The 14120-nt window shown below is 38.9% G+C and overlaps 1 protein-coding gene across 1 annotated transcript in view; it reads left to right on the top strand.

Annotated features, from left to right (window-relative positions):
• Sin3A (SIN3 transcription regulator family member A) overlaps positions 1-14120 on the top strand; it is a 528152-nt gene that overhangs the window by 409244 nt on the left and 104788 nt on the right. The gene's annotated exons all lie outside the window — the stretch shown is intronic.

The raw sequence follows: 14120 nt of genomic DNA, 5'->3' as shown, positions 1-14120 counted from the left end.
CTTACATATAGGTGCATGATAATTTGTTTTTTAAAGCGAGGGTAATAAGATAAAGTTTATAATTTTATACAAATGGAACTTTGAAAATAGGCAGGAAAAATGTGAATCACTGTGATTTTGTGTGTTACATTTCTTTTGCACTGGAGTGTTACTGTACAACATGTATATATTTGAAAAAGTATTGTTTTGTTAACCTGTTAGCAGCAATCACATCATCCTGTTTGGTTTTGTTCAGTATGATGGTTAAGATAGGATATGGCAGTATTTAACATCATAGTGTTAGTTCCATTAACTTGTTCAAAGTGTTTTATGTAGCAGTTCAGAACTGGAAGGCAAAGAAAAGTGCTACTTTGAAAGGGAAGGCTAAAGTATGGTAAAGACAAGCCTTGAATGTACTATGCATGTCTAATATACTTCAGTTACAGTGGCCATACTGAAGAATGACAGATTGTAATCCGGCAGGGTGAGATCGGGTAGGGGATATATTTCAGCACATGATTAATCGAACATTGTCCATAAAAATACTTTATCGCGGAAAATAGATCTATCTCATTTAGTCCTACTTTCTTCCTCACAAAACAAATTGGAATGTTGTCACTGTGTATTGTTATATCAACGAGAAATGTGTGATTGTTTTTTGAGTCTGTCTTCATGCTGGTGACATGGTTCTGTAGCTTTGTAGCTTTTTATTCATTATAAATCCTCAGTAGCAGCTTATACTGATCTAATGTAAAAAATTATGTCTGGAATCCATATTTTTCCCTCCCTTGACTCAATTCTTTGAAGTTGTGTCTTTTAAACATGATTTCTTTAGTGTATAAAGGCTACCCATCAGAATTGTTAGAATTGTTACTCAAAGATTAATTTGTATTGAGTGAGGCATGTGTTATAGATTGGTCTCTGGATTGAAAGGCTCTATGTCACTTCACTAGCTCTGAAATTTAAATTGCACCTCTGAGGTATGTTTTTCAAGCATTCTAGGCTTTATGCAAAGCAGCTTTTAATATAGGTTGACCTACCATAATTGGGAGTTGATACAGCTGTGTTATTTGGGTCCCAGGGGCTCTCAACTTGGGAGCGTCAGTTGGCAACCACGGGTCCCTTAGCTGAGTCCTGGCATTGCTTCTGCTTACTTGTGCCAGGCTTCCTCACTTTCATCTATCCTATCCGACCTTCCTTGGTCAACTCTTGTTCTTTTCTGACTCCGACGCTTTAGGTTTCCGAGGGCTAGGGAGTCTTTTATTTTTACGCCCTTCGTTGCCCTTGTCTTTCTTTTGCCAATACCTTCATTTTTCGAAGTGTAGGATCACTTCCATTTTTTCTCTCTGATTAGTGTTTAATAGCGGATGGTTGCCTAGTTGTACTTCCTCTTAAAACACTAATCACCACCACCACCACCTGTGTTATTTGGTAAAAGAATAAATCTAATGTTATTACTTCCCTCACAGCTGTATAATGACATCTGGTTAGGTGTCTGGGTACGTAGTCAGGCGTTCTTATGCTGGCTCTCTAATATTTATTTGTATAAGCTAGTAACCCTGAAGCTGTTGGAAAAGATCATCTAAATGAGAATTTGGAAGATAGTGGAACCTTTGCTTCCGGGAGAACAACACTGATTCAAGAAAAATCAAAGTAACTGTGGATCTCATTTTTGCCATAAGAATGCTTACAGAAAAATATTGAGAACATTGAAAGAATCGTGTGATTACATTTTTGGACATTGAAAAGTCCTATGACTGTCCATCGAAACAAGATCTGGGAATGCCTGGAAGACCTCAAGGTGCTGAAATCCTTCACTGACAAATTGAAAATGCTATTCCATAATTGCTACTGCTGTGTTCAGACAGGCAATAGACTATCAGAATGGTTTGAAACAGAGAGAGAGGTGTTCAACAAACAAGTGCCCTATCACCACTCTTGTTCATAAAAGTAGTGGACAAGTTGATGAAATCTATCAAGAAAATGAACAGCGGACCAAATGCTCTTGTATTTGCTGATGATGTGCTGTTATGGGGAGAACCGTAGCTGATGTACAGAGAAAACTGTCTGGGTGAACAATATGTTCAGTAAGTTTGAGATGAAGATAAGTAAAACAGAGACTGTAGAAATGACCATCGGCAGGAAAGGAACAAACTCGAACCTCTTTTTGTAAGAGCAAAACTAGAATCAGTTTCTCACCAAGACACAGAAAGAATCAAACTTCTACAGTCAAGTTGGAAATCTACTCTGGGACTGCAAAATACCACAAAAAGCAAAAACAACCCTGTACCACACCTACTTCATGCAGATTCTCGCGCATTGTTTATAGGCATGTACTCCACTAAACAATGACTACAGCAGAATTCAGGCAACAGAAATTGAGATTCATTAGAACTATGAATCAAACTACTCAAAAGGACAAAATCAGGAATGAAGTAAACAGAAACGTACCTGGCATCAAGGTCCCTATTATCAGTGTAATAAGAAAGCATAGGCTTCGGTGGTATGGGCACAGTATGAGAATGAAGAGCGGAAGATCTGCCAGAAAATACTTGGACCGTACCGTCCAAGGAAAAAGACCAAGGGGAAGGTCAAGGAAACGCTGGTTAGGCATAGTGAAATCAGATGTACGAGAGAGTTTTCAAATGGGAAGATGTCCTGGGACGGAAGATTTATGCAGAGAGGCAGAGATGGCGAGTGCTTGTACACCACACCTGGGAAACCAAAGATTGGAAAATGATGATGAAATTGAAGCTTGTACCATCTTCATGCACTAGTTTATATAGGTCATATTGTATGTAAAAAGATAGAGCTATGAATAGGAACATCTAATACAAGATACCCGTTTTTGGAGAGGGGGAAAAAAGAAATGGGAAAGCAGGGAAATATAAATGCGGAAAATATACAGGGAAAACGCTGGAAAATGACTTGTCATGTCAAAATTAAGCTTTTGATCTAAGACAACCCAATGGTATGATCAAGCAAAACTGATACATAGAAGCAACTCGAGTCGTACGCAGTGAGTACTTTCGGAGAGACAAGTGAGCGTGCATGGTAGTGAAGGAGAGTAAATGAAAAAGATGCACACTTGCACTAAGCTCAGAGCTGGTAGTACGTGAGGTGCGCAACACCTAGTATTGCATTATTTCCCAGTGTGGTGTTCTTTCAGTGTTACGAAACTTTTCTTATTTCTCTCTCTCTCTCTCTCTCTCTCTCTCTCTCTCTCTCTCTCCCTCATTAAATTTTATATGTCAGTTTTTCTGTCAAAGATGGCTACTTCCATCGATCATTCTTATTCTGTGATAATTAAATTTTAGTTATGAAATTGTGTAGTTTTCGTTCAATTTATTGTGTATGATGGATGCATTATGGGCAGGTCAGAATTTAATCCAGCCTAGTTTCACCCGGAGTTTCAGTTTTGATTACAAGAAATACCCAATGACTCCAAAAGTGCTTTTTGTAATCTGTCAAAAAAAAAAGTTTGCTAAGCTATATATCTAAGAGGGCTGTCCCCAGCCACATCAGGACAAAGCGTAATTACATGTTAACTGCCGTGAAGAATATGGTCTACATTTCTGCGTCCAACTCATGCACAGGTAGGTCCTTTTAATCTACATAAATAGTTACTTGTGCAGTTTTTGTCACATTCTAAATTCGTCACATTTTGTTACATTTTATTTTTTAAATTTATAATTAATTTTATACACAAAGAATATTTTCAAAATTATAATTCATGGGTTAAGAGGTTATATAAAAGTCAAAAGCGGATTCAATTTTTGTTGTAGAGTACATGTTTTCAAAAGCATTCCCATTTTCTAAATGTTGAACTGAAGCAGTTATTTTTGCAATCTATTATTTCAAGTAGTCTTTTTTAAATAAACCTGGAAACTCGGCATTAGCTTACAATACCAATACCGTAATTCTAGGTCTTTACTTCATAGTAAAATTGAATGTTTTTAGAAGATAATTTTTCCCTTCAAATTAATTTATAATTATTGTCTTGTTCTCAAAAGCTACCCATATAATTTAACATTGAGGTGCTACTATAATGGTTTGCCCATAATTATTATGGATTGCACTTTTATTAAGGAGAGGTTATTACGATAAAGTAAAATTCACTAAATAAATTCTATAGAATAAAATCGGTGTTTCAATGGTGTTTATTTCTATGTGCACTAGTTGACCAGCATATGTATTTGAACGGCTTTCCCATTTGCTATAGGAACTAGGATCTTTTCTGAACACTAACACATGTTTCTGTTACGGGTGTGTCTAGAAACTGGCACACTCACTCATGCCAATTTCAAGTTCCTAATGCCATCGTAAAGTGTTCGTGCAAAATATGTTTCAGGATAATAATTCCAGAGTATAATAAACGTACTAGAGCATAATTCATATGTATAGGGTTGCCAGGTGTCCCTTATTATACAGGATTTCGCATATTTGAAGGTCTGAACTACTGTACCGTTTTAAGATCATTTTTCTCTCTCTTCGCATATGTAACTAACTCACTTCAGTCATGGTTAAAATTACCTACTACCGGGCAAGTTGGCCATGCGGTTAGGAGCGCATAGCTGTGAGCTTGCATCCGGGATATAGTGGGTTCAAATCCCCCTGTCGGTAGCCCTGAAGATGGTTTTCCGTGGTTTCCCATTTCCACACCAGGCAAATGCTGCGGCTGTACCTTAATTAAGGTCAGAGCTGCTTCCTTCAAACTCCTAGGCCTTTCCTATTCCATCGTCGCCATATGACCTATCTCTGTCGGTGCAACGTAAAGCCACTAACAAAAAAATATATATATTTATATCTAGTTGCTTTTAATGAAGCAATACTTGAGCTTGAAGAAACATAAACTTACCATTGTTGAAACATGTGATATATTGACAGCATTAAGATCCAAGTTAATTTGTGGGAAAGATGTTCCTTTTGTAGTAGGGAAGTTAAGTCATTAATAGATCAACTCTTTCCAAACCTTTGGAATGAATGAAGTGAAACCTTACATAAAGAGCTTTTACGATGCTGCAATTAACTATCTGAAGAAAAAAAAACAAAGATGTTGCATTTTCTGGTTTTGAAGAAATTATTAATTTTTTCGACATTTAGTGTAATTTGTCTAGCTTTTAATTTAGCTTCTATGAAAAATTTTCTTCCCATAACATTGAATTACGTGATGCTGGAACTAGATATACCTGTACTGATATTGATAGTGATCAGAGTTGTAATGTGAACTCAAAATGGGTGAATTTTTTTATAAAGTTAATTTAGATGCTGTTCCAAATATACTAACGTTCGTATCTTGTGTTCTAAGTCTACCTGGTTCGAATGCATATGTTAAGAGTGTTTTGAATTCTTAAAAACAAATGGAATGGTGGAAGGAATAGACGTTCAGCAACCCTGGTAAAGTCAGAAATTCAAGTCTCGCTTAATTTTTATCGAAGTAGTTGGAGGTTTCATGATTTGATTACGGGAGATTCAGCATTATTGAAAAAGGCTGAAAGTGAAGAAAAATATGGGTTTTAAACTTTTTATGTAGAAAATAAAAGGACAAAATACTATAATAAAATTTGTGCCTACAATGTAAGTATAGTACAATACAGTGTCTGTCTTATAAACTCAGACTGTCCAGTGGTGTTTCCGCTCTCCGAGACCTAAGCAGCTGTACAGGAGGTGCGCGCATTGTTGTAGACCTTGCAAGGAGTGTGCACGTGTTCGATCTAGCATCACTAGCCAGTCTGAATCTCAACTGTTAACATGGTGAGACATTTATCTTATCATTGCATATTTTCGTATGTAAAAGTTATGTTAAGTACGAGTCGGCTCGATGGGTATGCGAAGCATTTTTCAGCAATTTCCTGGTGAAGTGTCACCTTCATGAGCACAGATTCACGTAATTGTAAATAAATTTGAAACTACTGGCTCAGTGTTCAATAAAAAAACATGCGTGTACACAAACAGGTTTCTCCCCCCCAAATTGTTTTATGTTGCACCGACACAGATAGGTCTTTAGGTCTTATGCCGACGAATACAAACGGTTTTAACAGAGGAAAAGCTAATTAAATTGGTGTGAATCTTAAACGATCACCGAATAAATCACTCATAAAATTATCACAAGTAGGGGTTTTGGTTTCGTCTGCACACAGAGCTACAAAGCTGTTACACATCAAACCATACAGGTTCCATTGTCTAAAACCTGCTGATCCAGCCACAAGAGTGAGATGTTGTGAGTAGTATCTTGCATCATTGAATGATCGTTTATTTGACCCACTGCTTGTGTTCTCTCTGAATGAGGTCTGGTTTCATCTTAATGGTTGTGTGAACAGTCATAACTCTTGCTATTGGTGTGCAGACAATCTTAATGGTATTTATGAAGGATCACACTTCCAGCATTGTCTTTTATAAGGCAATATTTCATATAAGACTATACACGTTTAAAGCAGGGCGGCCACAAGCAACGCTGTAGCACAGAGTACCAACACCATGCATTCGGTGTGGGTTTGTATTACTATATATCTCAGTGTTTTCTTGAACAAATTTCATTACGTCGTGTCGACGTGACCTGTTCCTTATCGACATTTGAAAAACCTGGCAACCCTACTTACGCACCATGTTCTGTTAAATTTAATGCAGTAAAAATGTAAGTATACCTGGAAAAGTACAGGGAAAACTGTTTGAGATTACTAGCAGGCACTGTGTAATAGAATAAACAAAATGACAGCATTGTGTGGAAAGAGGAGACATCAGAGAGAGACTAGGTCCACTATGACAAGGACAAACTCCGCATCTTCATACATTGCCGCCTTCACATTGATGGGATTTCTCCTAGTCAATTCCAGTTCATCTACATCCATTTATTTCTTCATGGTATTCGATGAGCTCGTTCCTGCTTTCTAGCTTCAAGAGGGTAGGTATCAACACTCATTTAAGTCAGCAGATCTTCACTCTTGATATGGGAAGTGTAGGATGAGAGGAGACCCGGATAAATGCAAAAAAGATATAAAATTATGAATACTGGTGGTAAATTACTAGGAACATGGGAGAACAGCCCAGTTCATCATTACTTGTAAAGTGATAAACATTGCAGTTGGAAATGGCTCCTTTAATCCAATCTTTGTCCCTGTTTGAATATACTTCAGCATGACAAATAGTACGCAGGTGTAGTAATACGTATCTGAATGACTGCACATCTTGCTCGTTTGGCTTTCTCCTGTGATTATGTTAAACCCATCAAGTGCCAGAATTTGTGTACCCTGCCTTTCATGTCCAGCCTACGGATACTGAGGGATTAACAGTTATGCTCAGTTTCGTTCAGGGTAGTGTATTGTATTGTTAAGTGCTTCTGATGCTCTCCTGTCCAGCCTGCTTAGCTTTCAGGACATTTTGTATGAACTGTTTGATCATGTTTCTTACCCTCTTCCTATTTTGTATTGGCTAATCAATTGTCTGTGCAAAGTAAGTGTTATGCATTGTCATAGTCTCTAAACAATGTTCATATCTTCGATTGTTGTTGCCTTTGATGTCATTTTCACATTTCATAAGAATTAACACAAAGTATTTTATGTGAGAGATGCAAGCCTTACTTTTATTTATACATTTTCTTAAAACAGTATACACAGCTGTATTGACTTTCTTTTTTTAATTTTTACCGGGTTGTCTACCCCTTGTGACCTAGCTTTATCCAACCCATCACATGTACTACAATTCTGAAAAGCATCTCTCCTTCTCCGTAATCCGGGCCAGTATAAGATGTGTGGTTAAGGGCTAGACGATAGCAGGATTCATGAACACCACTATTAATTAATTGTGTGTTTTCCGAATAAATCTGTAAAAGAAGCACAGATACGAAGAACGTGTACATTATAACAGGACGCGCACGCACAGACGAGGAACAGGTAATGTATAGGCCGAGAACTGCTCACTGCATGCCAAGCCTCGGAGTTACTCACTAGGCAGGGATGTGGTCAGATTATGATAGTGGACATGGCATGATGGTACGCAGGCTCGAATCCCATGCTAGGTCTTCTTTTTTCTCCCTGTCAATTGCCTGCAATGTGGCAAGGTTGCATACTTCAGGGTGGCCACCCGTATGGAAAACCGGGGAAACCGGGAAATGTCAGGGAATTCGATAAATGACGGGAAAACCGGGAAATGTCAGGGAATTCAGAAAAAAATCTGGAAATTCTTTCTTCTGCCAGATAAAATTGACATACCGTATATATCCGTTAATAGAAGCACATTTTTCAGTTTTATAACATAATCTAGGGCATGTCTTTTATTCCAGGAATAAATTGTAAAGAAAATTTAATAAACATTAAAAAAATCAAGTGTGATCTCGATTGTGAAGTAACCAATAGCATCAATAGCTATATGGATAGCCTATAGCAAGCAGTAGCAACTATGATCGATCGACTGATCGATCGACCTTTCAATGTTTTGATCTGCTTTCTATTGAATATTCTGTGTTGTTGGGGAATTGCGCGGCCTACATTGCGTTCTTAGTTTTCTAATCGCTTAAATACATGGCTTCCACAGCGAAATATGCACAAGACAAAATTCCACAACCCAACAGATGACTCTGTTTGTTTACTTTGTAATGACGTGTGCGATAGTCTCAACCTTGTAAAATGTAAAAACAGACAAAAAACACTGAATGCAGGAAAGTGTGAAATTCGCTTGAACTTAATACTCATTCGAGTGCTCATTCCTATTATTATTACAATTATTAAATGTGCTGACGTAGGTAAACCTTGTGTAAATGTGTAATGCATCGTGACAGTTCAGGCCGCGTCATGTTGAGTTTCTAACCTATCTTTCATGTGAGGTGTTCGGAAGTTTCAGGCACGACTAGTAGCTTGTAATATCACGTGTAATTTTGTGAATAGAGAACAAGATTTAAAATAAAGGGACATCACATTGTAAGATGAAAGTTGTTTGAGTTTGTGAAGTATGATTGTATGTATTCGGTCTTGATCCATCTAGTCCCAAGCTGCCATTCATATCGATTTATATAGATTGAGTGCAATCTCGAAAACTGGCTGCCAGCTGTATTGTCTACAATACATCACCACCTGGCAGCCACGTGGTTAAGCTACCTGGCTCGGCGTTTGCGGTATAGGTTTAATAGTCTTCAGTGTAGATGTAATTTTATTTACATCCGTGTGTTGGTTAGTATATAGTTCGTCTGTGTACCATACTTCAGTATAGTTCGTGAAAGACAAGTGGCAAGAATGTGACTCAGCAATAATAATAATAATAATAATAATAATAATAATAATAATAATGTTATTGGCTTTACGTCTAACTACTTTTTCAGTTTTCGGAGACGCCGAAGTGTCGGAATTTTGTCCCGCAGGAGTTCATTTACGTGCCAGTAAATCTACCGACACGGGGGTGACGTATTTGAGCACCTTCAAATACCACCGGACTGAGCCAGGATCGAACCTGCCAAGCTGGGGTCAGAAGGCCAGCGCCTTAACCGTCTGAGCCACTTAGCCAGGCTCGGCTAAAATTGGCACCGTGGTCTCGATCAGCCATAACATCCTTCATATGGCAGTCATTGGCCGCGAATAATTTATTTCTTTTATTCTTAATAATAATTTACCTATTCTTGTTTTAGTGTCGGATATTGTTAGGAAGTGCATACACTATTTTAGTGATAGTGAAGTTGATACTATTTTGAAGCTGTTACAGTTTGGGATTTTCTTGTCTCTGTTTCTTCCTTCCACATGTTTGTCAACATTAGGTCGGATATCTATAACACGTTCAATGCTATAACACGTTCAATGAGTTTAGAATTTTCAACGACGTAAAACAACTAGCAAAAAAATAAATAATAATTTCAAATCATCTTATAGCACAGTATTTCAAAGGAAATACGTTTGAACCTGAATAATGTGTAGGAACGTAGCAAAACAAGAAGTAATAATTTTGTGTGGCTTTTTCTAGCCGCGTGCAGCCCTTGTAAGTCGGACCCTCCGATGAGGGTGGGCGGCATCTGCCATGCGTAGGTAACTGCATGTTATTGTGGTGGAGGATAGTGTCGTGTGGTGTGTGAGTTGCAGGGATGTTGGGGACAGCACAAACACGCAGGCCTGGGCCACTGGAATTAACCACTCAAGGTTAAAATCCCCGACCCGGTCGGGAATCGAACCCAGGACCCTCTGAACCGAAGGCCAGTACGCTTACCATTCAGCCAACGAGTCGGACAAAACAAGAAGTGAAGAGCACGAAGAAACTCTGCAATATTCCACTGGGTTTCTTTTACTGGCATCTTATATCAATTGTGCACAGTATGCAAGGCACACGGTCCAATGTTCTCCAAAATAGGAGCATCTGGATCATCATCTAATAAATTACCGATATCCCGAAGGAACTTTTTTTTAACATTTGGGCCATCCATTGAAATTTTTTGTTTTTTAGATTGAGTCCTTGCAGTGCTTGCAAAAAAACATTTAATAAGTCCTAGGAGGTAGAGTGACCAAGAAACACGGAGTCAAAATAAGAAGTGCATACCTCATTAGTATCAGTGTTGAAACAACGAACTACAAAATCCATTTGGCCCATCTGAGAAACTTTATTCTGTGACTCGTCAGAACCAACGGTGAAATGTGTGCACTTACTACACATCTCAAGAACTTGTTTATAAAAATAGGGAGCCAAACCACGAGTGATTGTATATACAACTCTCGTTGTGTGCAGGTGACCTTCCGAAGCGATTTCAGAGTCTGGAAACAGTACTGGGAACAAACGTACACTAGCTTCACTGGCACATAAGGAATGGTGTTGCATGACAGCATGCATGCACCATATAAACTCAGCTTTGGGTACTTGCTCTCTTGAAAGACATCTCGCCTCTGGTGAATCTTCTTTAATGGAAGAAGAAGAAAAAGCAGTGGAGTCATATGTGATAGAGTTCGTTGTGGTAGGCAAAGGAAAATTTGTGTGTGCGGCCATGGTATTTAGGCCGCTTTGTTGCTGAAAGAATTAGAAGAAAAGAAGTCTAGGGTGATGGCAGAAACTCGACAGTCGTTGGTGGCTATAGACGAAAAAATGTCTTCCCTGAAGCAGTAATGGTAATAATTTTTTTTAAATCCCAAAGTGAATTTAATTAGACTAAATTCAACTTCCAAGTTTTGAAATTAAATATGCACATTAATTGCTCATTTACTTTTTGGATGTGAAGCTTACAAAATGTATTTTATTATTACTGTCATAGCTGGAAACTTCCTTTATAATTTTATTTTTTGTCGTTGTGTGTCAGGGAAAAAAACTGGTTTTTATGTCTGGAAAACAGGGAAATGTCAGGGAATTTCAAAACTTGGATTTGGTGGACACCCTGATACTTGGTAGTTTCCATAGACTGATTTGTTATATAGCCCTGAAACAGGCTGTCGGTATTGTGGCATAGTTTATGGATCTAGGTTGGATGGGGAGGCAAGCGGACACACAACAAACATTCCGTTGAGCTACGTCTTGTGCGTTTCAAGCTTTGTAGCACACAGGGCAAAGTGTGGTCCATTGGAGTGATAACATGCAACGCCTGGTAGTATGTAGCTCTGCAAACTCCCCTCCTTCGAGGCAGGTCACAACAAAACACAAAGCTTATTCATTGTCTCCTGATGTATTCCAGCAACGAGTATATGGATATGTTCCTCATCTGCGATGTAGATAGACAGAATGCATACCAGACATACCATTGTGTACTGTGCAATGATGTCTGCTTGCAACTCCATCCCTGGGAAGGACACGTAGTGTTCAAGATGTTGATGTTTTATTGGACACTATCTGGCATAACCCTTGCACTAGCACACGGCCCATTGCACATCTGTTATGCTGTTATTGCACACCCATAAATTTCACCCATACCATCTGGACTTACACCACGAGCTCCATTGTCGCGATTTTGAAGCCCACGTGGCTTTCTGTCAGTGGACCCTACAGCATATGGACACTGATCAACCTTTTTAGTGGACTTATTTATAGACAAATCACTGTTTCTTAACAGTGGGACTATTAATCTCTTGATACGTATTTCTGGAGTGTGGATAATCCCCATTAGGTACAACAGGCAGCTTTTCAGGTACAGTGGGGCGTGAAAGTATGGCGAGGCAGTGTGATTGATCATGTCATTGGTTCCCATTTTCTTTGAGGGCCATCTGACAGGAGCATGATATCTGCAGTTTCTCCAAGAGGAATTCTCATCGTTGTTGGAACTTACACTACACAGGAGGAGGTTTCCATAATATGGGACCCTACCACATGCAGCAGTAGTCGTCCAGAACAATATCCAGGCAATGTATTCTGATAAATGGATAGGAAGGGTAGGACCTGTCCCATGGCCTGTCAGATCGCCCGGTATCTCGCCATTCAAATCCTTCACAATTAAGTATTTATTTTCCACCTAGTCGATACAATGATTGCTTAAGGCAATTTTTAATGGTCAAAAGTGGTACATGTTTCGTATATTATCAACATCTTCAGCCACATAACACTGTTTAGATGAAAAATGTATAAAATTGACAAAGTAATGCTTTAGAGGAAGTGTCCTTAAAATTAACATAAGATTGACAAGATTAAAACAAACAAATAACTCAAGAGAAAATATATAAATTATTTCTACAATAGAAAGCAGTCATTGTATCGACTAGGTGGAAAATAAATACTTAATTGTGAATCTATTGAAGTGCGATACGGACCATGAAGCTGATTTTATGTAATTCAAATCCTTGTCATCTTACACAACTCATCACCGAGTCATGCCGATACTTTATGCCAGAGATGTTGCAATGTGCCAAATGGTCCTTTCAATATCGCACACAGATCTGTATCAACCACGGAGGTCGTCAGTTCGAGCAGTTGTTGCGTTGAGCAATGTATTATATAGATGTTGGATTCGCTAGGGAATCTGAAATATTTGTCGTGAATGAATATTTTCATAATTCCAATATAAATGGTCTATAATTGGAAATTATAAATTTTCTAACTAACTCATTCTTGGTTGTCAGCATTTTGCGTCAGTATGCTAATTTGGGCTCATCTGTTGGTAAATGACCACACCTACTAAGAAGCATGGCCAGTGCATATACTGGAGGCCACTGCTTAGGCTATTGTTTTTTTTTGCTAGTTGCTTTACGTCACACCGACACAGATAGGTCTTATGGCGACGATGGTTGGGGAAGGGTTAGGAGTGGGAAGGAAGCGGCCGTGACCTTAATTAAGGTACAGCCGCAGCATTTGCCTGGTGTGAAAATGGGAAACCACGGAAAACCATTTTCAGGGCTGCTGACAGTGGGATTCGAACCTACTATCTCCCGAATACTGGATACTGGCCGCACTTAAGCGACTGCAGCTATCGAGCTCAGTCTTAGGCTATTTGGAGCTACAGGCAGTGCCGCTGCACTTTGAGAGACTGCTGATAATCACGCGGTCCAGCGCAGACAGAACTTCCCATCGATATTACTCTTCGTATATTCAGTATGTGCAGTCTCAGACAAAATATCATTGGCAAATCTCAGGGTTTTGATTTCTTTTATTGCCTATTCTATGTAAACATTGAAAAGAAGGGGGGACAAACTGCAGCCTTGCCTCACTCCTTTCTGGACTGCTGCTTCTTTTCCAAATCCCTCGATTCTTATGTCTGCAGACTGATTTTTATACAGATTGTAGGTAATTCTTCGTTCTCGGTATCTGATCCCAATCACCTTCAGAATCTTAAATAGCTTGGTCCAGTCAACATTAACGAATGCCTTTTCTAGATCTACGAACGCCATGTGCGTGTGCTTCTCCTTCTTAATTCGATCCTCTAGGATCAGACATAAAGTCAGGATTGCTTCACGTGTTCCTATATTTCTTCTGTAGCCAAATTGATCTTCTCCCAACTCAGCTTCAACTTGTCTTTCCATTCTTCTGTAAATAATGTGTGTTAAAATTTTGCAGGCATGAGATACTAAACTAACGGTGCTGCGGTAGTTTTCACACTTGTCAGCACCGGCTTTCTTGGGAATAGGTATAACCTTCTGCCGAAAATCGGATGGCACTTCTCCTGTCTCATACATCTTACACACTAAGGGCCGATTCTACCACCTACTGGTAAAGTAGCGCGTAATTTGCCCTCCGCGTAAAAGGATGTTTCCGTCCGACCACTC

This window comes from Anabrus simplex, chromosome 5, assembly GCF_040414725.1.
Source record: "Anabrus simplex isolate iqAnaSimp1 chromosome 5, ASM4041472v1, whole genome shotgun sequence".
Classification (NCBI taxonomy): domain Eukaryota; kingdom Metazoa; phylum Arthropoda; class Insecta; order Orthoptera; family Tettigoniidae; genus Anabrus; species Anabrus simplex.
Note: the sequence above shows the minus strand (reverse complement) of the source record. Positions and strands in the feature narration are given on the sequence as shown.